This window comes from Macrotis lagotis, chromosome 1 (genome assembly GCF_037893015.1).
Source record: "Macrotis lagotis isolate mMagLag1 chromosome 1, bilby.v1.9.chrom.fasta, whole genome shotgun sequence".
Classification (NCBI taxonomy): domain Eukaryota; kingdom Metazoa; phylum Chordata; class Mammalia; order Peramelemorphia; family Peramelidae; genus Macrotis; species Macrotis lagotis.
In genome coordinates this window covers 557,551,806-557,575,453 of record NC_133658.1, presented here as the reverse complement: position 1 = coordinate 557,575,453, position 23,648 = coordinate 557,551,806, and the positions used below count along the sequence as shown (strand labels likewise).

The 23,648-nt window shown below is 34.8% G+C and overlaps 1 protein-coding gene and 1 long non-coding RNA gene across 3 annotated transcripts in view; both read right to left on the bottom strand.

Moving 5' to 3' along the window:
- LOC141521324 (uncharacterized) overlaps positions 1-18,069 on the bottom strand; it is a 35,766-nt gene extending 17,697 nt beyond the window's left edge. Inside the window, exons 1-2 of the long non-coding RNA XR_012477899.1 lie at positions 17,866-18,069; positions 16,256-16,335 (exon numbers count right to left, since the gene is read on the bottom strand). This is a non-coding gene — a long non-coding RNA (uncharacterized LOC141521324). The remainder of the gene's footprint in view (positions 1-16,255; positions 16,336-17,865) is intronic.
- Positions 1-23,648, bottom strand: part of HHLA2 (HHLA2 member of B7 family) — an 82,015-nt gene that overhangs the window by 45,613 nt on the left and 12,754 nt on the right. The window lies entirely within an intron of this gene.

Here is a 23,648-nt window from a genome sequence, read left to right as displayed (position 1 = left end):
TGGAAAGAGTCCAAGAATTACTTTACCTACTTTGTAGATGGGAAATTTACAGGAAAGAATTTCTTTTTGGACTTAAATAGGAAAGATAGGAAAGGTTTAGTAAAAGCTAGTAGATGGCACTTTTTTTAAAAGAAACTTTCTGACATAGGAGCATTGTAGAACAAGTGAAATAGTGTGGCCATTAATTCATAGCCCATCACCATTAAATAACATTCTCTCCTCTCTAACCATACTATCTTGTTCAGAGTGCAAGTATAGAGGATACTCATGGTCAAGTCCAATTACTGATCATCACAGGACCTTTGACCTACTCTGTTTTTGATCAAGGCTTATTTGCCCCTTCATATGCAGCCAGGGGACCCATTACCCCTAGAATTTTAACATCCTTGTGCCTGGCAGACTGGTCCTTCTACAGCTTGAAAGTCCTAACTAAACTCAAGAGATCTACCATTCTCAGGTCTGCACCCATATACCTGGATTATATTCCCCAATATTAATTTCTGAAACTTCAAATACTTTAAAAAGTTGTTGCTTTGGTGTAATACAGGTTGGCATCAAAACTGAAAATTAAAGTAGCTTCTCTTTTGTCTCTTTATAGGAAGATCCTAGAGACCTTTCACTGTTCCATACAGATAGAGATGGATAAAAGTTTATAAAGGGGATCATTATGAGAAGATATGCCTTATTAGTCAGTAAGAGTCTGTTCTTGTCATCCACAAGATGTTTCATGAACATTTGAAGGGAGAGAAATCCAGAGATCAGTTTGCAGACCAGCTGAAAATTAGACCCTTTGAACCTACTTGATTCATGTGTATTGAAAGAAACAGCAAATTACAGTAACACATTTCTCTGCTTCAAGATAAAGGATGGTGCATAAAAATATACTCAATCCCTTTTGTACAAAGACCTGATTTAGAAATAGCCCTATTGAAATTTCAGTGTTCAGCCAAGTAAGGCGGTTAATGAGAATCTGGCACTATTTTTATGTTCTCAACCATATTTTTAGAAATTATTTTCTGTCAGAAAAGAAGCCATAAGGAAATATAAAACAAATTCCACCTGGGATTAAAATGCTACTCAAATTGGAATCAAAGTGTTACCTACCTTCAAGTGGCTCAAATATTAGCACATCCTGATCCAGATACTAAATCTGTGCCTTGGTTTATGTGCTTGGTACGTGTGTTGTATTTATTTATCAGTATAAATTCTAGGTCCTCCAAATAAATTAAAAGCTCCTTGAGGGCAGGAATTCTTTTATTTCTTGTATTATATCCCAACTGCCTTGGATACTGCCTTGAATATAGTTAGTTTGTTCTTGAAGAAGTCCAAAATGACATCACTGTTAGAGACCAACTACAGTGTGTCCAACTGTGGCTGATCAGAATAATACGAGCTCAGAATGCTCTACCACAGGTTGGGCACAAATAGTCCGTGTGAACACCTGAGGTGGGTGCTCTAAACTTATGAATGTCATGTTTCCTTTGAGCTGCTTCAATTCCCTAAATGAGGGAAAAAAGAGTCAGATATAATTGAAATTCCTGAACAACAACAGAAACCACAATCATTAATTCACCAGACTCAGTTTTACTCTAGTCCTGAGTGCCAGTAACTAAATTAGTCAATGGAAGTCATAGAAGATACACACAGATCTAGTAGGGGAGACCACGGGGAAAGGAAGAGAAAGAACAATAGAAGAAAAAGGATAGGAGATCCCTATATAGGTTTCAGGTAACTTCTTTAGCCTGTGTGCTAAATAAAGGCTGCCTTTCTTAGATCTGGACTTGTTATAATGATAAGAATTTTATTATATTATTCTCTAGGCCAGTAATGTGGAGCTCTACCTCTAAACCATACAAAAGAATTCCTACAACCTGCATTTTGACTTACAAAACCATGTATTAACATTATCTATATCTTGTTTTATTTATTATGTATATCATTTATATTTACTATATTATTTTATATATTTTATTATATCATTTTGTTAAAATTTTTTCCAACTACATTTTGGTCTGATCCCTGAACACTTGCAGCCAACTGTGTATTTGATATCTCTGATCCCTGAATAAATACTGAATTATTGTGAGTGTTTCAAGTCACTAAATGACTATAATAAATCAGCAATACTTGTGTAAGACCTAAAGAACTTTCTAGGCTTAAGAAAAGAAGTGGTCTGAAATTTGGTATATCACACTTACACAGATTTCCATTGGATAGTGATAGGCTGTAACTGAGAGGGAGGGTGGTCTTAGGAAAGTAAGAAATGTGAAAGATCTCACATTCACTTATCAATCCCCCCTCCAGCTCCCAAGCAATATTCATCAGTCAATAAACATTTATCAAATGCCTACTATTTACCAGACCTAGTACTAAGCTCTAGGGCTACAAAATGAGGCAAAAGACAATCCCTACCCTCAAGGAGCTTATGGTTTTATGGAATTTTAGGACCTCAGAGACCATCTAGTTCAAACCTTTTATGGTACAGAGGAGAATGAGATTTGGAGTTATTTACCCACAGTCCAAGATGGTTAGGATCAGTTCTTGCTTGCTCAGTAGAGGTATTATTAAATTTTCATTGTGAGAATTTATACCTCAAAATTTGGCAGCTGCAAGTGAAGGATTGAATGGTGGTGCCTCAATAGTAAAAGAGAAATTAAAAAGAGAGCAACACTGTTCCCCTAGCGACCCAGACTCATGTTACCTAGTTATTCTCATTTCCAAGGTCTATTGATTTTACCTTTGTAACATGTCTCTTATAACATCTCTCCCCTTCTCTTCTCTGACACTGCCATCACCCTCATCCCCTCATGCCTGGACACTGACAGTGGTTTGATAGCTGGTCTCCCTTCCATGCTTCTCTCCCCACTCTGATTCATCCTCTACTCAGATGTCAAAGGGATCTTACCAAAGCAAAGGTCTGATTCAAGACACCCTCCCCTTCTACCAACCCCAACACACACCCCCAAACTCAGTCAACTACAGTAGCTCCTCTCTTTGTCATTCAAAGTCTTTAATAATCTTCACCCTGCCTCATTCTTATACATAACCCTTTCCTATCTTTTTACACCCTCCATTGTCCTCCTTGCTATTTCTCAAACAAGTAACTATCTCTTGACTCCTGGAATTTTTACTGGTTGTCCCCCATTCTTAGAATGTTCATCTTCCTAATCTCTGCTTTATGGTTTCCTTAAAAATTGAGGGAGAAAGAAATAGAAACAGAGTCAGAGACAGTAGGAGATTGAAACATTCAGAGAATCAGAGAGAGAGAGAGAGAGAGAGAGAAAGTTGGACACAAATGGACTTTTTTTGCTGAGAGGGATTACTAGCTGGGAAAAATTCCCCTTCAAGAATAATGTGTTCCAGCATGAATAATATGGAAATGTTTTGCATGATTATACATGTATAACCTATATCAAATTGCTTTCTCAGGAAATGGGGAGTTAAAGGAGAAAGAAAAAAATTAGAATTCAATTTTTTAAATGAATGTTAAAAATTGTCTTTATATGTAACTGAGGGGAGAAATTAAATATTATTTAAAAGAATAATGTGTTCCAAGGAATCAGCAGCAGATGGAGAAGACTCAGTGAAGAAATTCTTGGACCAATCAAAGGAGTAACTGGATAAAGCAACAGCCAGAGCAGAGGAATATCAAGGGGCATTGTCATAATTTGGAAGATAAAGCCTGAATGATAAGAATGAGTAATGAGTTATGTGGAGGTTCTGAGAAGGAAGGTGACTCCTAGTTACCCTGAGAATTTATTTATCTTTAATTCTAAGTCACTGCAAAGATCCTTGGGAGGTAGGGATCATTAGAGGGGTGATTTGGTTGACTAAGTAAACCTTAAGGTTTTTTACCCCTTAGGTTTTGAGAATGGAATCTATACCTATAGTAAGTGGGACTACAAATCTAGAACGCTATGTAAATTTCTTGTATGGATAGTACTCACAGGAAAATGAAGAGTGATCTTCACTTTTTGTCAGTTTGTGTACCAATCTTTTGCATTTATTTTCAGGTTAAATAAAGTTTTCCTATATCTAATGCTGAATTTGCATTTGAGTTCAGGGGCCTTTAATGCTGGGTAAGGGAAACTTAAGATGGAAAAAATAAGCTCAAGAGATATGATTGGAATTCCCCATTCCTCCCATCTCTCCTCAATGTAATAGAGTCTGTGGTAACTTAAAACTTAATTTCTTGATCTTGGGTATAATTATGGAGTGTAGTTATTTTAAACTTTTTTTAAATTGCTTTTCATTGCCACTTTGCAACATCATGGAATCTGAATTGGAGGTACCTTAGAAGTCATTTATTCTGACTTTTACTCTAGGAATATTTACAAATTATTTCTAACATATCAGTGGTCCAAGGTATTAGGTTATTGTATAGCATGCAAAGTTTGTTCATGGGCTTATAAGTGAGTTTTAAATATTAACCTTTTGTGATTTATTTTTTAACTCAGATTCATCTTTGATCAGGTAATGTTCCAACAATCGGTGTTACAACAGGGCACTACCTATCCAAAGTCACAAAGTTCTGCCCTTTAGTCTTTAGGTTTCAGTCAGTTATACTTCCTTTTAACCCTTTAGTGCCTACTGACTCTTTGAAAGGGGAATTGTTTTTGAGTGGATATTTTTGTTTTGTTTTGGTAAAATGGTTGGAGAGTGGTCCAGGAGGTCCTAATCCTAGACCTACATTCTCTCTTGGGTTCATACTCAAGTGGTAAATAGAACCAGTTCCTCTGAGTATCCAGACTTCTCCTGGATGAAATCAAGTTCACTGCCACTACTACAGACTTTTTAGAGATCACCATGCAGAGGGAGATAGCTTCATTTTAGTATCTCTCCTCTATTATGACAAAGTTGCAACAAAATCCTTAATAATAAAAGCAAGGTCGGTCTGTTCCTCCCTTCCATATATTATGTGAGTGTGCATTCATACATACATACATCTATATGTTTATACACACACACACACAGGTTTCTGATTCTAATTTTGTCAAACATCTTGCCAAATTGGTATAGTTTATAGGATGCCTAGTCCTTGGTTCCTTTCCTTTACCTTATTGTTGACTGATCCTGGTGCTATTCTATAGAATGAGAAAAATTGCCTTTACCTCTGGCATGAGCCATATTCCTTTCCAGTAGTTATTTCCCTGAACTCTAACTGAAGAGTTTCTTTTAGGCTCCCCAGATTATCCATTCTGGCCTCAGGTTATATTTCCTCTCTGCTATTATTTCTGGTTCCTGTGAATCCTATCTAGTCCCTGACCTAAAGAGAAAGAATCTTTTGAGAACTACTGTAGAAATGCCTTACTTGTTTAGAGTACTATTCTTTATAGATTCTTTTACTACCTATTCTGAAGGTTACTAGGTACATGGAATTCCTACTCTCATCCCTAATTCAGAAGAATCTGTCTTCATCAATTTGTCTGAGACATCCACCAGCCAACTTGCTAAAGGTTGTACAGTGGATAGGGTGCCAGGCCTGGAGTCAGGAAGAATAATCTTTCTGAATTCAAGTCTGATCTCAGATACTTACTAGCTGTATGACTCTGGGCAAGTTACTTTACTCTGTTTGCCTTAATTTTCTCATGTATAAAATGAGTTGGAAAAGGAAATGGAAAGCCACTTCAAATATCTTTACCAAGAAAACCACAGATGGGATCATGAAGAGTCAGGTATGACTAACCACAACAGTAAAGGTTGACTGTGTACTTTTCAATGAGGCTAGGTAACCTCCCCTATTATTCTAAACTAGTATCTGAGTTTAATTTACTTTATCTCTAGACAAAGATGGTGCCTGCCACTGAGGCCATGTATGTAGCAACTGAATAATAGCAGCTCTTCTTTAGAGTGGCCAAAGTAGTGAACCTCTTTTTTCCTCTTAGAGAACCCAATGCTTACTATCAATATATGCCAAGCACCTGTTTCCTGAATAAATACCATCTAGGGAAAATGATTTTGTCTACTCTCAAAGTGACCAAAGTTTCCACTTGCCAAAAAACCCTCATTCTGTGAAGCATTGTGAAGCATTGTGCATCACTTTTTTTCCTTCCTTCTTTAGCTCTTTTTGCTCCGAGGTAATCTTAGTTCAGTTTCCAGAGTCAGGTGCTTAATGCTATCCCTTAAGCAACCTTTCAGCACATCTGGGAAAATGAAAATTCTGCTAATTTATGTTCCTTAAAAAGGGCCTATGGCATTTTCTCCAAGGGAAATATCAGCATACTGAAGGCATACCAATTTAGGTATAAGGATTACATTTTTCAAGGAATAAAAATACTTCCTGTTTTAACCTAAGACTTGCCTTCTCACTTACTAACTCAGCAAATCAAACATTCCTTAAGTATTGTCATCATGTAAAGAGAGTTTCTCTTGCAAAGTTTCTCCTCACTCCCATTACCACTCAACACATAAAGTAGGTAGAATAGAACTAATTGGACTGGCTAATCTAGAGATTATTTATTTTGTATTTTTTTTCCAAAAGAAGGCAACTTATTATCAAGAAATTTTAGTTCTATAATACTATAGAATCTACAGTAGAGAGAATGGAAGGGATTGATAATGTAAGGGAACAACTCACACAGGTAGTGTCATCTTTGACACTTTGGAGAGTGGTCCAGGAGGTCCTGATCCTAGACTAACATTCTCTCTTGGGTTCATACTCAAGTAGTAAATAGAACCAGTTCCTCTGGGTAGTATCCAGGCTTCTCCTAGATGAAATCAAGTTCACTGCCCCTACCACAGACTTCTGGAAACAAATCAAACATTTGTTATCTGTCATCTTTGAAAATAAAATGAATGCACCATGTTGTAGCAGACAGAAAACTGGCTTAAGTGTAAAAGATCTGGTCCCAGTTTTTCTTCTGACTAGTAGTGAGATCTTGGGCAAGTAATTACATCTACCTCCTCAGGTTCTTCATTGGCTTCTTAAGCTATACTAGAGATCAATAAAATACCTAAAACAACTTTGAAAGACTTCAGAATTATAACAATTGCAAAGATAAATGGAGTCCAAAAGAATGAAAATAAAACATGTCACTCCCCTCCTGATAGAGAAATGAACAACATAAAATGCAGAAAGAGTCATATTTTCAATCATGGCTGATGTGAGGATTTGTTTTTTTCCTTTGGTCTATAATAGATATGCATTGAGGGATTTGATTTTTGAGTCCTAAAAATTTTGCCCAATGGGAGGAAAAGGTAGTAGAATGAAGAGATTAATTTAAAAAATTGCTACCTGAAAAAATAAAAGTATATATTTTTAAAAGAAAAAAATTATATCCATGACAGATCACTAAAATGATATATATATCATTTTAGTAAGCAGATTAATTTTGAAAACTTGAATTTTGAATTTTTATTCTTTTTTTATTGTGGAAAAATAAAAATCCCCAATAAGAAATCAAATTTAAACATAGGTTAATAATGTTACATGAAGGGGCGGCTAGGTGGCACAGTGAATAGAGCACCGGCCTTGGAATCAGGAGTACCTGGGTTCAAATCCAACTTCAGACACTTAATAATTGCCTAGCCTAGCCGTGTGACCTTGGGCAAGCCACTTGACCCCATTGCCTTGAAAAATCTAAAAAAATAAATAAATAATGATGTTACAGGAAATATATAACATTAAAAGAATTATAGAAATTGAAAGTCAATTACCTAGCTGTGTGGCCTTGGGCAAGCCACTTAACCCCACTGCCTTGAAAAATCTAAAAAAACAAACAAACAGAAATTGAAAGTCATCAATATACATGATATTTTTACTTATTTATTTTTATATTCTTGTAACTAAAGTTATGACTGCAAGGCATTGTAGGGACTAAAAACTGATTTTGGGGGAGTTTAGAATTTCTAGTATGGTTTCTTACTGATGGCAATTCAAAAAGTCATTAATATGAAAACTTCACAAGTCATATTTCAACTAACAAATACTTTAAAATAAGTATTCCTTTGGCATTTTGTTTCAAGATATTTTCGCTTTAAAAATCAATTGACTAATTTTCCAATTCTGAATGTTTAGATTTCAAATGTCAAGAAAGCTTTGGACTTTGATTTGACAAGACATTTACACAGATGGCATACTGCAAAGAATAGGTAGCTCATAAACAATGATCTTATTCAGGTTAGAGAATTTTTTAAATTATCAGTATTATACTTCTGCCAAAAGAACCTAATTTTTTTTCTCTCCTTGGGACAATTAAACTTTGTTTCAATTTTGTTATCTAACTAAGTAAATATGAATTATTGGATTTGCTATTATTTTTCCAAGCAAAACTATACATAGTACCTTTCACTTTGCCCACTCACTTTTCAATCATCTTTATAATTTATTAATATTTGTCTGGATTAAAAAACTTAATATTTTACCAAAAGACCTAGTCCAATGAATCCATAATCTCATGGATCTGGGAACTTTCTCCACTAGTAGAGCTCACAACTTTTTCATCCACACCTTTTCATACCCTACTCCATGTGTTTCTCTGAATCCTCCATGAAAGTTATACCCCACATGCAGGAAGTCTTCTGTTAGCCCTTTTAGTATTCTAGAAAAATCATTGCAATATTCAATTAGTTCATTGGCTTTCTTTCATTTTTGCTACAATTGTCCTCCTTCCTTTTCCAGGCATACATATTCTAAATTCTTAACATCTATTGAACTCTAAGCAAATCATTTAGTTTCAGTTTCCTCAGCAGTAAAATGATAGTCTCTCAGATCATTACTGGTCTCTCTTTCTATGGTTTTATGTATTTTGGGGTTTTTTTTTGCAAGGCAACCAGTTTAAATGTCTTTGCCCAAGGTCACACAGCTAGGCCATTATTAAGTGTCTGAGGTCAGATTTGAACTTGGAGTCCTTCTGACTCCAAGGCTAGTGCTCTTATCCACTGAGCCACCTAACTGCCCTGGTTTTATGTATTTTGCAACAAAAGTGCAAAGTATAACCCATGACGTGCTGATATACTAATATACCTGTCTCTCATATTTCACTTGCCTTTTAGGAAGCTAGTAAATTTGTTCCTTATATGAAGATATTCCATGATTTTTATTCATATAATATCACAAGAATGTATCATTAAAAGGAAGGAATTTTCACTGAGAAATGGCTAAACAAATTGTGATACTTGAATATGATGTAATATTACTATACTGTAAGAAAGGATGAATATGAGAAATCTACATAACCATGAAAAGACTTATATGAATTAATGCAAAGTGAAATAAGCAGAACTAGAAAAGTGATTTGCACAATGAAAATCATATAAATAGAAAGACCAATAGCAAATTAATTGAAACTGAACAGTAATGACTTTATAATAACTAAGGCTGACCCCAAAGAAGAGATAGAAGTAGCTAGTTGCACAGTGAATAGAGCACTATACCTTGAGTCAGGACTATCTCAGTTCAAACCTGACCTTAAATAATTAATAGCTGTGTGATCCTATCTCTATCTCAGTTTTCTCATCTGTAAAATGGAGAAAATAATAATGTCTACCTCTCAAATTTGCTGTGAAGATCCAATGAGATAATATTTGCAAGAAACTGTCCAAACTTTAAAGAGCTATAGAAATACTACTTATTATTATTATCATTTATTTTATTAAATATAAGAAGATATTACCTCCTGCTTCTTTGTAAGAGTAAGGAACCATGGATGTGGAATATTTCATACAATATTAAACTCTATATATGTTGGCAAGTTTTGCTAATTCTCTTTTTCTCCCCTCTTTAAAAGTTTTGTATTATAAGAGATGGCTCTCTGGAGATGGGATGAAAGTGGGAGAGAGATATATAGTGAAAATGAAAGTGGTTTCAAAAGAAAAATATCAAAAAAATTTTAGATTGGTTTCTCTTGTCAGGAAGCAATTTGAGAGCACTTAATATTTAGCAGCATTCCAAATGTAATCTTGCCACTCTGTATTCAATCCTGGAACCAGTTCATTGTCCATTTGCTGAGATCATCCAAGATGTCTCTATCGTAATAGACTGATTCAAAAACTAACCACAAGGATATAATACTATCATTAAATGGGATAACACTAAAAGATGAACATCCCACATTGTATAAATGGTTATTGGTTGTGGCTATATACCAATATCCACAAACAGAACATTAGGATTTCTGCCCAAGGAACAAATTGAGGGTTAGGGACTATTCTTATTTGACCATCTCTAGTCAACAATGTAATTCACTTTGTCTATCAAGTTTTTTTTAAAGAATATTTCAGTTTCAAGAAGCATGGACCCATGTTCAAATTGGCAGAAACTGAATAGAAGGTAAAAAAGATGCTTTACAAGTAGAAGAATAATCTAGTCACCAAGCTAGGAGTATAGTAAATTTTACACTGACTTCAAGGTCATACATGTATGACTGCTAGCTTAATTGCTTATTCATCCAATAATAAAGACAGGATGCTGAGTAGTGGGGGCTAGAGAAAAACAGTTTTCTTTTAAATTTTTAGCAGTAAAGAGAGGAATGTATCAGTATGAATCAGGGGTCATTCCCACATTGAAAACCCATTCCTTCAGCACCCTCGTAGCATGGTTACTGTTTGAACCCAGTAACTTCCTCCAATCAAAGACTCAATTTTTGCTCACATTTGTTTACATCAGTTTGTATACCAGATTTAACTTCATCCTGTTCTAATAATCCTGATAGAATTAAGATGTTTCTTTTTAAATGTATCCTCAAATAGTCACCTTTCTATATTCCACTCAACTAGAGGGATAACTGGAGCACATAAATGGTTCAGTGGATAAAGCACTGGGCCTGGAGTCAGGAAGAACCATCTTCCTGAGTTCAAATCTGGCCTCAGATATGGACTAGCTATATAATCCTGGGCAAGCCACTTAATCTAAGTTTGCCTTCATTTCCTCATCAGTAAAATGAGCTGGAGAAGGAAATGGCAACCATTCTAGTATCTTTGCCAAAAAAACCCAATGGAGTTTGGAAGAATTGGACACAATGAAAAACTGAACAAAAAGACAGGTTTGGAAATGTGTTTGCCAGTTTCACTTTAATTTGTTCAGACTCTGGAACATGCGCAGTAAATTAGTGTTCCAAATTATAGCAGATTCAACACTACAGTATGCATTTGTGGGGCTGTTTTAAGATTCTTCTGCAGGAAGCCAAATAAGGGCATATTTCTTTTTATGTGAAAGTTTGAGTACAACAGAAGAATGATAAATTTGAAGTCAGATCTCTACTTAGTTATTGACAGTGCAGTCACTTGTACAATCATTAATGAATCTGAGCCTCAGAACAACTGGTTTGGATCCCACCTTTAATACTGAGTGTCCCTGAGCAAAGCAATTTTCTAACTTTCTGCAATGGTTCTAACCTACATGGGCAGAGCGAGTTTCTTCAACCCAGAATTCTCAATACCAATGAAATCAGAGGTCCAATATTCATCTCTTCAATTCAATATGTTTCCATCTCTTTTTTTATTTTTATTTTTTATTTTAGACAATGGGATTAAGTGACTTGCCCAAGGTCACACAGCTAGGCAATTATTTAGTATCTGAGGTGAGATTTGAACTCAAGTTCTCCTGACTCCAGGCCTGGTGCTCTATCCACTTTGCTACCTAGTTGCCCCCTCTCTCTCCATATGTTTCAATAGAGAATTTGAGATGTGTTTCCAATTTGAACCTGGACAGTAAAAACTTGCTCAATTTAACAAGGGTTTACTAATTGTAAATTCCATGCTAAATGGGTTGTTTTCAAATAGCTTGCAATCTAGCTTAGTAAGAAACATGTCTTCTTCTTGCTGACTCTTCAAAACCCCATTTGGGTGTTCTTGGAAAAGATATTGAAGAAGTTTGTCATTTCCTTCTCCAGCTCATTTTACAGATGAGGAAACTAAGGCAAACAGGATTAAGTGACTTGCCCTGGGTCAGACAACTACAAAGTATCTGAGGCTGAATTTGAACTCAGGAAATGAGTCTTCCTGACCTCAGACCTGGCATACTATGTCTACAAAATATCCATAATGCAAAATAAACTTTGATAAAAGAGGGGAAAACATTTATTAAGTTCTTTTCTGCCAGTCACTGTGTTAACTACTTTACAAATATTAATCTCATTTGATACTCAAAACAACCATGGTTGTTGATATTGTTATCCCCATTTTACAGTTGAGGAAACTTGGGCAGATAGAATATAAGTGATTTACCCAAAGTCACAAAGCTATTAAGTATTTCAGGCTGAGTTTGAACTCAGATATTAGCAAACTCAAGACCCAATGCTCTATCCACTCTACCTCTAATTGCCCACCTAATTACCTCTAATGTGGGATTAAAAAATATGTGTCATAATACTTAGTGTTTTTAGAGGAAACAGCAACAGAAGAAAATATATTTTAAGTCACCTTTGAATTTCTCTTCCCTTCCTCATGTAGTTATAAGGGCTTTGAACATTGGGTCATAGGAAATTAAAAAGACCATACGTTTAGTGCCAAGAGGGATCTTAAAGATCACCTGAATTCTAATCTACCTTCTTATTTTGTAGATGGGGAAACTAAGGTTCAGGGAATGTTTTCCAGGGTCTCACAAGTTGTTTATTGGAATTCAGCAATTAAAGTTAGAAAAGCTCTTTTCTGAGCCTCTGCTCAACTTTTTCTTGATATAAGTAATTCCTAACTTGTTTGAACATGACCCTGACCATTAAGCTTATTGGGGTTGGCAGAAGGAAGCCTAAAATGTATGGGGGGGAATGTGAGCCATATGCCATATTCTCTCTTTTCACCACTTACTTTCCAGCTAGAAAGTATAAAACACAGAAAATTAAAAGAGATAATTAGCCGCTTTGGAAATTCTGCAAAAAATGAAAGGTTAAAACTAATAAATCACAGACTTCCTATTCTGTTGACCCTCTTTGTAAGCTCATAGAATCCTAAAATGTTTGGGCCTAAGTACTTCCTGATCTTTGTCTAATATACCCCAAATACAAGTGAATGTCTATAAACTCATTTAAGGTTCTTTACCCCTAAGGAGCTTCTTAGTTACTATACAGATATTTTGATTAAATTTTATCTCTAGTTTTATCTCTATTAATCTTGATAAATAAGATTTTTTTTAATTCTTCAAAAGATCAGTAATTTTAGCAAATGGGATCTCCCTGAAGTGTCACAGAACAAACCATCTCCATAACCAGTAATCTTCATAAGTTACTGTGGCTACTCAATTCATCATCTCTTTTCCAACCTTCTGGTTATGAACCTGAGCAAATTTATTTAGTCTGTAATTCCTGTGACAGATGCATTGGTCTAGAATTAAAACCTTGACAGTTTCCACTTGTGTTCTGTTGGCACAAGGCCTTCAGGAACTGGCATCTCATAATGAAGGGAAATGTTTAAATATCAAAACCCCAAAATATAATAGCCATATGAAATTAGAAGCAATGACCTTGTCAATACCATAAGGGCTTTTTACTGTAAAGTTTGATAAGTATTGAATATTTGCATTTTCATTAATTAATTGATTCATTTGATAGTAAATTGAATGAAGAATCATAGCATTCATGTGATTGTGATTAAAGGCTCAGAAAGAAGTCAAGAATACTTATGGGTTTTAAACATAATATAAGCAATTCTCTAGGCTAATCAAATTTGGGTATCCTGATCTACTGTTTTCATGGTGCTTTCCTTCCACCTAATTTCTTAATTTAAAACAACTATTTTTATACCTAAATGAAATATCCTAAGTAGTCATATAATCACAAAATCTTTGGAAGGAAATTTGGAAAATCATCTATTCTAACCTCCTATATCTTTTTACAATATCCCTGGACCAGTACTCACTCACCCAGTTTCTACCTGAATACTCCTATGACTGAGAAATTCATAAAGCAACCCTTTCCATTTAATATTGTTAAAATGTTCTTTCTGACATTAAACTAACAGTCTGCCTTTTTATAACCCACTGGGGCTAATTCTATACCCCCATCTTTACACATAGAGAATACACCCAGTGATTGTTTAGAATGTTGTGAATACAAGATACAATAGGACATCTGTTCCTGAAATAAAATGCTGACACATTTCAGATGATAAAAGTTTCCATCTAACAGAGGGTTAGATGATTAAATATACTTTACTTTTAACTCACATATTATTCAAATAAATATGAGCGACATGCGCAAACCATACAAGAAGATCAGATTTTTGAATAAGAGTGGTTAAGATGACTAGATATTTGAAAATAAAAAAAAAAACGCAAGATAGAGCAGTCAACTTAGGGAAAGAAAAGCTGCATCGTGCACACTGTCATTCATGCTCATTATATCCTCTTTAAAATATCATGAAAAGCCAGCTGTCAGCTGAGGTACTTTCTAAAAGAATTTGAAGAATCCTGGAATCTTTTTTTATCAAAGCAAGCTTGTGTCGGGCCTGCCCTTTCAAAGTGCATATGAATGGCTTAGATAGCAACACATCTCCAACTTGGTAAACAGTATTTAAAACGAGGCCAAATATCAATTAAACCTCAAGTTCTGCCATTATTTCCAAATAAAAGAACGTGTAACTCAAAATACACATGGACTAATGAGCCCAAATTAATTTAGTAAAAAAACTTAAGGCATGATTTCACAGTCTTGATGGAGGAGTTGATGAAATGCTTCTTGGAGGTTCTTAACCTCAAAAGGAAGATCTTTGAGACTCCAAAGGAAGTGTTGCTTTTAAGCAGAAAAGGGTCATATTTTTTTGGTCCACTAGGTTCATAGAGTAAATCAAATCACCAGTATTTATTAAGTCTATACTATGTGCCAGGAACTGTACTAATAAAATATTAGGGGTAAATGAAATGTTATATATCATCTAGAAATCTTCATATTTAAAAAATGAGAAATACGAGTTTGAAAAAGCTATAGGGACAAAAGAAAATTAGGAATAGAATTCAGGTCTTTTGACTCCTGGGCCAATACTCTTTCCATTATAAAGGAGACTTTCAAATCATGTAACCAATAAAATGCAAGAGATTTTTTCCAGTCTTTGTGAACATTTAAACTTCTCCAAAAGGAATTATACATCAGAAATAAAGCAATTTCAACTGCCCCATGGCCCAAGACATGAAGTACATGGTAAAAACTCAGTGAATTAACAAGAAGGTTACTCTTTAGCTCCTAAAAAAAGTCACTCAAAAGCTCTCCCTGCTATCTACCATCTTTCTGGAAGTAGATCTGCACAACTCCATGCATGCATCAGAAATCAACAGTCTTCCCTTGCCCCCAATATTGTAGAGATTAAAATGGTTGAAATTTGCAGAAGGTGAGATAGCAAGGATGAGACTGCAGAGAAAAGAGGTAGAACTCTATACAAATCTTGGTCAGTGAACTGTGGAACAGAGGGTACTGGAGGCAAGACAAATAGGTCAAGAACTGTGCAGTATCCTCTTATCCTGAGAAAGCCTGGCATCAATATAGGGTCAGTTCTGTCCCCCTATAAATCACCTGTGGCAGAGATTTTATGTAATGAACCATACATTTTCCAGAATGAAGGAAGGCTGAGACATTCTGAGATCCAGCCTGCAGAGAAAATACCATCAAAAAGAAGGAGTCAAAAGGGATTAATAGGGGAAAGTAAGGAAAAAACTGAAATGGCCAAATTCTCAGGATGAATAAAACTCAAAAGAACTCAAGTTTAAGCAGCCAAGGAAGTATAAGCAACAAGGAAGATCATAATAGCAGAAGAAAAAATGACTTATACATCAGGGAAAGAATTCAAGCATTGCAAGACCAAAGAAAATAAATCATCTCATAAAACTGGGCTGTCCAAAATGGGGCCCACAAGCCTCATGTACCCCCACAGTGCAATTTTATGCAGCCCCCTGTTTACTAAATGCTTTAGTAAACAAAGCTAAGCTACCACAGAGCTCTCACTAAAATGGGAAATCAAAATATATTGTCTATTGTTTTTAAAAGTAAGGTTGAACAGCCTTGTCATTAAGCATGGCACCTTGTGAATTTTAAAGAAAGCATAGAATCACAGTAAGATGTTCTCGGATGTCTTAAAAGAGAAACAGGAATGGCAAAAACAGAATTTATGACCTGAAGAATAGAAGCAAATGGAAGACTTAAAAAAAAATTTGAATCCACAGCAGCAAGTCTTGTCAAAGACACAAAAGAGAGGATAACTGTTTGGAAACACAAATACACAGAAGGAAAGGGCAATCTGAAAGAAGAGACATAAAAAGAGACACATAAAAGAATGACTTCTGTTCAAGCAAAATATATTGATTTTGAAGACAGAATCTAAAGAAACAACTTACCCATCAAGTCAGTCAATAAATATTCATTGCAAATTTGTTGTATGTCAGGCACTGTGCTGAATATTGAATTATAAATCTCCCTGAAGAACAAGAAAGGTTAAAAAATACAGAATTTCATAATGCTTGAAAAAATATAAGAAAACCCTAGAACTTCTGAAAACAGAAGTCAAAATATGAATGAAAAGAATCCAAGATCACCTCCAGAGAGAAAAAAAATCAACAACAACAAAATGCTGAAAGATAATAATAGTTTATTTCCACTGACAATGAACAAATTTTGCAAATGACTAAGAGAAAGACCTTCAAACATAAAGGAAAGAAAATTTGAATAACACAAGATTATTCTGCACCCACAAGAAACTGCAGAGGGGAATGGAATGATGTTTTACACTTTAACATGCAGACATTGAGAAATGGAGCTTGAGATGAATTCCAAAGTAGTTTAGACTACAAATCTGAACTTAACCATAAATAAAAAAACAATGGATATTTATATTTTTATTTATTTTTTTAGGGTTTTTTGCAATGAAATAGGGTTAAGTGGCTTGCCCAAGGCCACACAGCTAGGTAATTATTAAGTGTCTGAGGCTGGATTTGAACTCAGATATGCCTGACTCCAGGGCCAGTGTTCTATCCACTGTGCCACCTAGCTGTCCCAATGGATATATATATTATTCTAGGTCCTCTTCTCTATTTACACTGTCTTCCTTGATAATATCATCAGCTCCACATTACTTCATTATCAGTGCTATGCATGTGAATATTATATGGCACTAATTTCTCTCCTGAGTTCCAACTCTAGAGCACTGTCTGCTAGACATTCCATTTGCATCTCAAATTCAGCATTTGCAAAAAAAAAGAGAACTTTCTCTGTAATACTCTCTCTTTATTGTTTATGCCACCAATCCTTCCAATAAATCGGATTCTTAACCTTGTAGTTATCATTGTCTCTTCTCTCTATTTCCCTCAGGTTCTCTGCTTAATTAGTTGCCAAGTCATTTTGATTTTATTGCCATATCATCCTTAAATTTGTTCCTTTTTCTCCATCCAGCCTTCACCCCAGTTCAGAACTTACCACCTCTGATATGGATATCTACACTCATACATATATACATATATATATATATATATATATATATATATATATATATATATATTCACATATATTTATGTGTTTCTGTATGTGTATTTATTCTGCAAGTATATTTATGTATATATATAAATAATACATACATACATATAGTTTTAGTTTATCACAGTCAATAATAGATACCTATTGATTTCCCTGCCTCCAATTTCTCATCTTTCCAATTTCCACTCAGCTGCAATTTTGATATTTCTAAATTACAAATATGACAATATCATCCTTCAACTTTAGTGCATCCCTATTGAGTATAAAATGAAATGCAAATCCCTTATCTTAGCATTTAAAGTCCTTCATTTTGTCAGATGTCAAAATTTGACATTCATCTACCTTAACCATGTTATTTAATACTAAAAGTCCATTATGCCCTCTATGCCCCAGTTAAACTGTCCTGCTGGCTGTCCCATACATGACCACCTTTGTGTCTTTTTATAAGTTGTCCTTTTGTATTGTACTCTCTTCTCACCTTTGTTTCTTAGCATCCTTAGCTCTGTTCAAGGCTCAGATCAAATCTAACCATTTACTTGATACCTTTCTTAATCCCTTCCAGGTTTTTGTACACACACACACACACTCACACACACACACAGACAGACACACACACACACACACACACACACACACACACACACAAACAGACAAACTCACACACAGACATACAAGCTTGTGTGTGTGTACATATATATATAGAGAGAGAGTTTCATATCTGTGTATATATAATCTATCTGTTGTATATAATTAGTATACTGCTTCCTCCTCCTCCTTAATTATTCTTGTTGTGAAGTCATTTTTCAGTCATATCTGACTCACCATGACCCCATTAGGGCTTCTTGCCAGAGATACTGGAGTGGTTTGCCATTTTCTTCTCCAGCTCATTTTATATCTAAGGAAACTAATACAAACGAGGCAAGAGATTTGCCTAGGATCAACTATTAAGCATCTGAGGTCATATTCCAACTCATAAAGATGAGTCTTCCTGACTCCAGGCCCAGAAGTCTATCTACCATATCACTTAGCTGCCTCCTTTTCCTAATAGAATGGAAATTCTGTGAATGTAAGGACTGTACCTTTTTTGTGTGTATTTCCAGTACTTAGTTTCACAGAATGAGAGTCTCTGATGGAAAAGGCATAGCATGAATAACCAAATACTATTTTTATCATGCTAGGAGAAATCATAATTCATTCTTTAAAGAAATGAGAGCTGGCTTTGGCTCTAAGGCTAACATCTTGCTTATAAAGCATATCATTCTTTGTATCACAGAAAGATAGGGAAATCAGAAATCCAACACCACCACCAAACAAAAAAAAATGAATCATCACATTTCCTTATTGTCCTCAACAGAAACTATGGATTCTATTTAACAGCAGAAAAACACTGAGTCTTGACGTCAGCAGCAAAAGAATAACAGCTGCTTAGCAACAGACAGATGAAATACTCTGACATTTTTCTCCTCCAAGTTAATTCAAAGTATTTCACAAACATTTTATCATTATTCTTCTAGAAAAAAGATACATCAGTGGTACAGATAGATGCATTCATATGAGGGAAGTCACATGAGGGAAGAACAAAAAGCAATGAATGAATGACCCTTCCCACTGGAATTTTGAAATCAGTCTTGAAACAATTTATTAAACATTCACTATGTATCAGGCCTATGCTAAATGGTGGAGATATAAAGACAAAAGTCCAGTCATTGCCCTCAAGTCCAATTTTAATGGAAAAGAATGTAAAATGATTAAGTATATAAAAGATATAAATAGAGAAGATGGAAAGTAATCTTAGAGAAGTCTAGATTAGTAGTTTAGAGACTAGGAAATGTCTTCTATAGCATTGAGGTGAATCTTAAAGGCTATCAAAACACTTTAATATGAAGGACAGTCTTGAATAATAAATGTCCTTCCTAAAACTAAATGCTTAAGTGGTGCATATAAGTATGGGGAAAGTCTTCCACTCTTTTCCTTTGGGTGGTGCAGGATTTTATATTTTTTTCATTATAAATAGAAGTAAAGTTAATAGTAATAATAATTGACATTTTTTTGTTTTTGTTTGTTTTTTTAGATTTTTGCAAGGCAAATGGGGTTAAGTGGCTTGCCCAAGGCCACACAGCTAGGTAATTATTAAGTTTCTGAGACAGAGGCCACACAGCTAGGTAATTATTAAGTGTCTGAGACCGGATTTGAACCCAGGTACTCCTGACTCCAAGGCCAGTGCTTTATCCACTACACCACCTAGCCGCCCCAACAATTGACATTTTTAATAGCAGTTCATGTTTGCTAAATACCTTACATAGATTATGTTATTTGATCATCTTAAGAGCCCCTACAGATAAATATTATAGGTATTCTGTCCTTTTTATGGATAAGAAAATTAAGTTCAGAGGGGTTCAAAGACTTGACCAAGGTCAAACTTCTAGCAAATATTGGTGATAGCATTTGAACTTAAGTCTCTACTGACAGCCTATTTTTCTATTACATTATACTATTATGTAAGTATTTCATTATGATTATATATATATATATACATACACTTATTCACACAAATAATTTATTTACACACATATTTTATACAGTATTTATGTATTCATATATAAATATGTTTGTGAATAAATATGTTTACATACCTATATGTTATTTAAACATACCTATAGGTATATATAACATTTATGTTTACATGCAAATATATATTTATATGTTTATATGTTTATATATAAATATATTTGCATACCTATATATCATTTATACACATATTTATATATCACATCATATATTTAAACATAAATTTATGTGTATGTCTAAATAATATCATACTTACATATCATTTATACACACACACACATATAAATATATACATCTGAAGATAAAATGAGGTTGATATAAATGTAAACATTTTATATCAATCACTTTTACCTTCAGAACAATTCTCCAAAATCTGTAGTCTTGGCAACAAATTAGGAAATGTAAGCCCAGAAAGCCTTACTCAATTCCCATGGGAATTGCTCTGCCATTAAGTACAATGATCTTTCTCCTATACTGTATTCTCCTATACTTTATAAGCACCAGCTTTTAAAGTTTCTGCCTTCTCTGTCTCTAGGGATCCTCCTCCATCCTCCAGACCACATCTCTAATTCTCTGAGTCTTTAAAGGGAAAGAATACTATTGATAGATTACTCACTAAGAACCAAGTGTAGACAATTATTATTGTACTACAGATGTTTGGAGGGTACACATGTGGTTCAGAACAAAAGCAAAATAAAGCCCTAAATAAGTATCTAGCAATTAATGAGTTTAGAAAAACAATATTTCTCACATCAGTCCCTTTGCCTAGAGATTCTTTCCCTTCCTCCAACCATTTTCTCCTCCCATTGAAATCTTATCCATCCCCAAGAACCTGTCAAAATGTTACTGCCTCTATGTAATTTTCCCTGATTTCATTATCAGAATTTATATTTCCTTGCTCAAGTTTCACATATGCACTTATGCACTTGGCAATAAGTATATAAATTTCTACTACAAAATAGGAAATATGTGTAATGTCACCCCAGATTAGAACATATATTCAATCAGGGAGGGCCTGGAGTGTGCCTTCCAAATCTACCCTCTAGTGGATTTGGAACCATTTTGGTGAGGATGGGGTTCATTTCAAAGTCATAAGCTTCTGGTTCAGAGTATTTAATGTTACATAAGAACTTGCGGTGTTTCACCCATCATATTCCATCTCCCACCTCCAGGTCTTTGCATAGGCTCTGTCATATGCCTAGAATGTCTCTTCCCCTATATATCTCTTAAAATCATTAGAGTCCTTTAAAAATTAGTTCAAAGGAGGCACAGTCAAAATGACAGAGATAAGGAAGTAAGTGGCCTGCATTCTCCCCAGTTTCCCTAAAATAACTTTAAAATCAAGCCTCAAAACAACTTCTGAAGCAAAATAACTCACAAAAGGGAGCTGGGAACAATTTTCCAACCCAAGATAACTAGTAGAACTGCAAAAAGAAGCCTGTCTCACTTGAGTAAAAAGAAAATACAACCCAGGAAAAGCAGTGTCTGGGCAAACCAGCACAGATACATAGCTAAAGCTCCAATGAACCGGTTTCAGATCAACAACACAACAGGTTAAATGCAAGGCCTCCAGAACCATCTCAGTAAGTAAACTGCCAGTCCTGGAGTTCAAGGCACAGAAAGCCAGTGCCCTGAGGCAAGAAGCTTGGGAGCCCTGTGCCCTGGGAGCAGAGGTCAACCTTCAAAGTCATAAAATAGACTGGAAATGAGTAAAAAACAAACAAAAATCCCTGACCATAGAAAACTGCTTTGATGACAGGAAAGATAAAACACAAACTCAGAGGAAGACAACAATGTCAAAATGTCTATACATATATATATATATATGTATGTATATATATATATATATATATATATATATATATATATATATATACATACACATATACATATACATATGCAAAGCCTCAAAGAGAAAAATGAATTAGCCTCAAGCCCAAAAAGTCTTCCTGGAAAAACCTTAAAAAAGGATTTTTAAAAAATCATATAAGAGAATTAGGAGAAAAAAATTGAAAGCTAAATGAGAGTGATGCAAAGGAGTCATAAAAAAAGTCAACAGCTTGGAAAAAACTAAGATTAGCTCAAGTGCGACCTGCTAAATGAGGCCTTTCTTCATCTCCCCATTTGCTAGTCAGTACCCATTTTTCCTCTAAAATCACCTCATACCTAATTATATTTAAACATATTGTTCCTCCAATAAAATGTGTACTCCTTCAAATCAAGGATTATTTGATTTTTCACTTTGTGATAAGCCCAGGGAGCATTTAAAAAATGCATTTTGATTCAACAATTGGATATTAGCCCTACAAGTCAAAATCTGCAAGTCATCTTAACTTGTAGTCTTAGTTATTTAGGTACATTAATAAATTAGACTTGGTGGTACATGATATCTTGAATCAGAAGCAGAATTTAGATCCAGTGCCATACCATATTGCCTTTGTGTTAAGTATCATAGATCCTTAATAAATGTCTGCCTTTTGAATTCCATTAAGTGAACTAAGTGGAATAAACCAATCTACTTTCTGGAGAAGGGCAAATACCTCACCTGATTAAACAAAGGCGTTGGTTATACTTATTGGGTTTGGTAGATGATAGCAAAAATATGGGAAAATGGCAAGCCACACAGCTGTACATAAGGGAAGATATTTAGACTCTAATGAAAGTTAATGGAACTCCACTAGTTTAAGGATATAAAAACTATGGGTCACCTCTTTCCAATGTCATCTTTGGAATCGGCTGAGACACCTCAGGCTGGGAACTTCTCAATATTTAGCAAACTCTCAAACATTAATGAGGAAAACTCAAGAAAGATGTGATACCATTTTCTTTGTGAGCATATTTTAATAGGATTTTAATTAGAGTTAAACTTCTCCATCTATACCTATACAGGTTCTTTAGGAGATGGGCATTCTAGATTGCTCTGGAGAAGTTTTAATTATGTATATTTTCAATTTGACTAATGTATGAATATTTTAAAACTTCAAAAAGAAAATTAGTGATTTTTCTGCAGCACAGGTTTCACTTTTACTCTTTGGTAGACAGTCTTGATAAGCTGCTGTAACCTCCCAAAACACAAGCACCCTCTATCCAATCTTCTAATCAACCCTTCTAAACTTTCTCAAGTTGATTTCCAGTTAAGGACAAATAATAAATCTCTGGACCCATTCTTTCTTCATTTCTAGCCTTTACTTTACCAACATGACAAGATGAAACATCAAAGTAGGTTAGAAATTAGATATATAGCCATTTTCAAGGGGAATCTTCTAAGTGTATAGTTTATTGGGTCCATTTCAATCAAGTAATTTTGCTGAATTCAAAAAATTCTGAGTGCTCAACACTCTTGAAATGATGCTGTGAGAAACTCATGGACCAAAAATAAAAACCCGCTAAGTTTAGTTCTAGAACAGAATATGGATTCTTGGTAGAATTTCAGTGGAGAACATCAGACTTCTCAACATGGAAATAAATCACCCTAGATAAGTATGGGAAAAGTTAGAGATCTCAATGCCCATCTAAGAGAAGAGGGGGGAAAACTGAGAAATCACTGTGCTAAACTAGAGTACAACCTCATTTATCTCACCTTCTAATAGGTCAAATATTCCTTTGCTCACAAGTATATTTAGAATATTGCATGAACTTATAGTGAAGCTTTTTGTTGTACTGCTTATAAAAAGAAGGGTTCAGAGTCTTCTT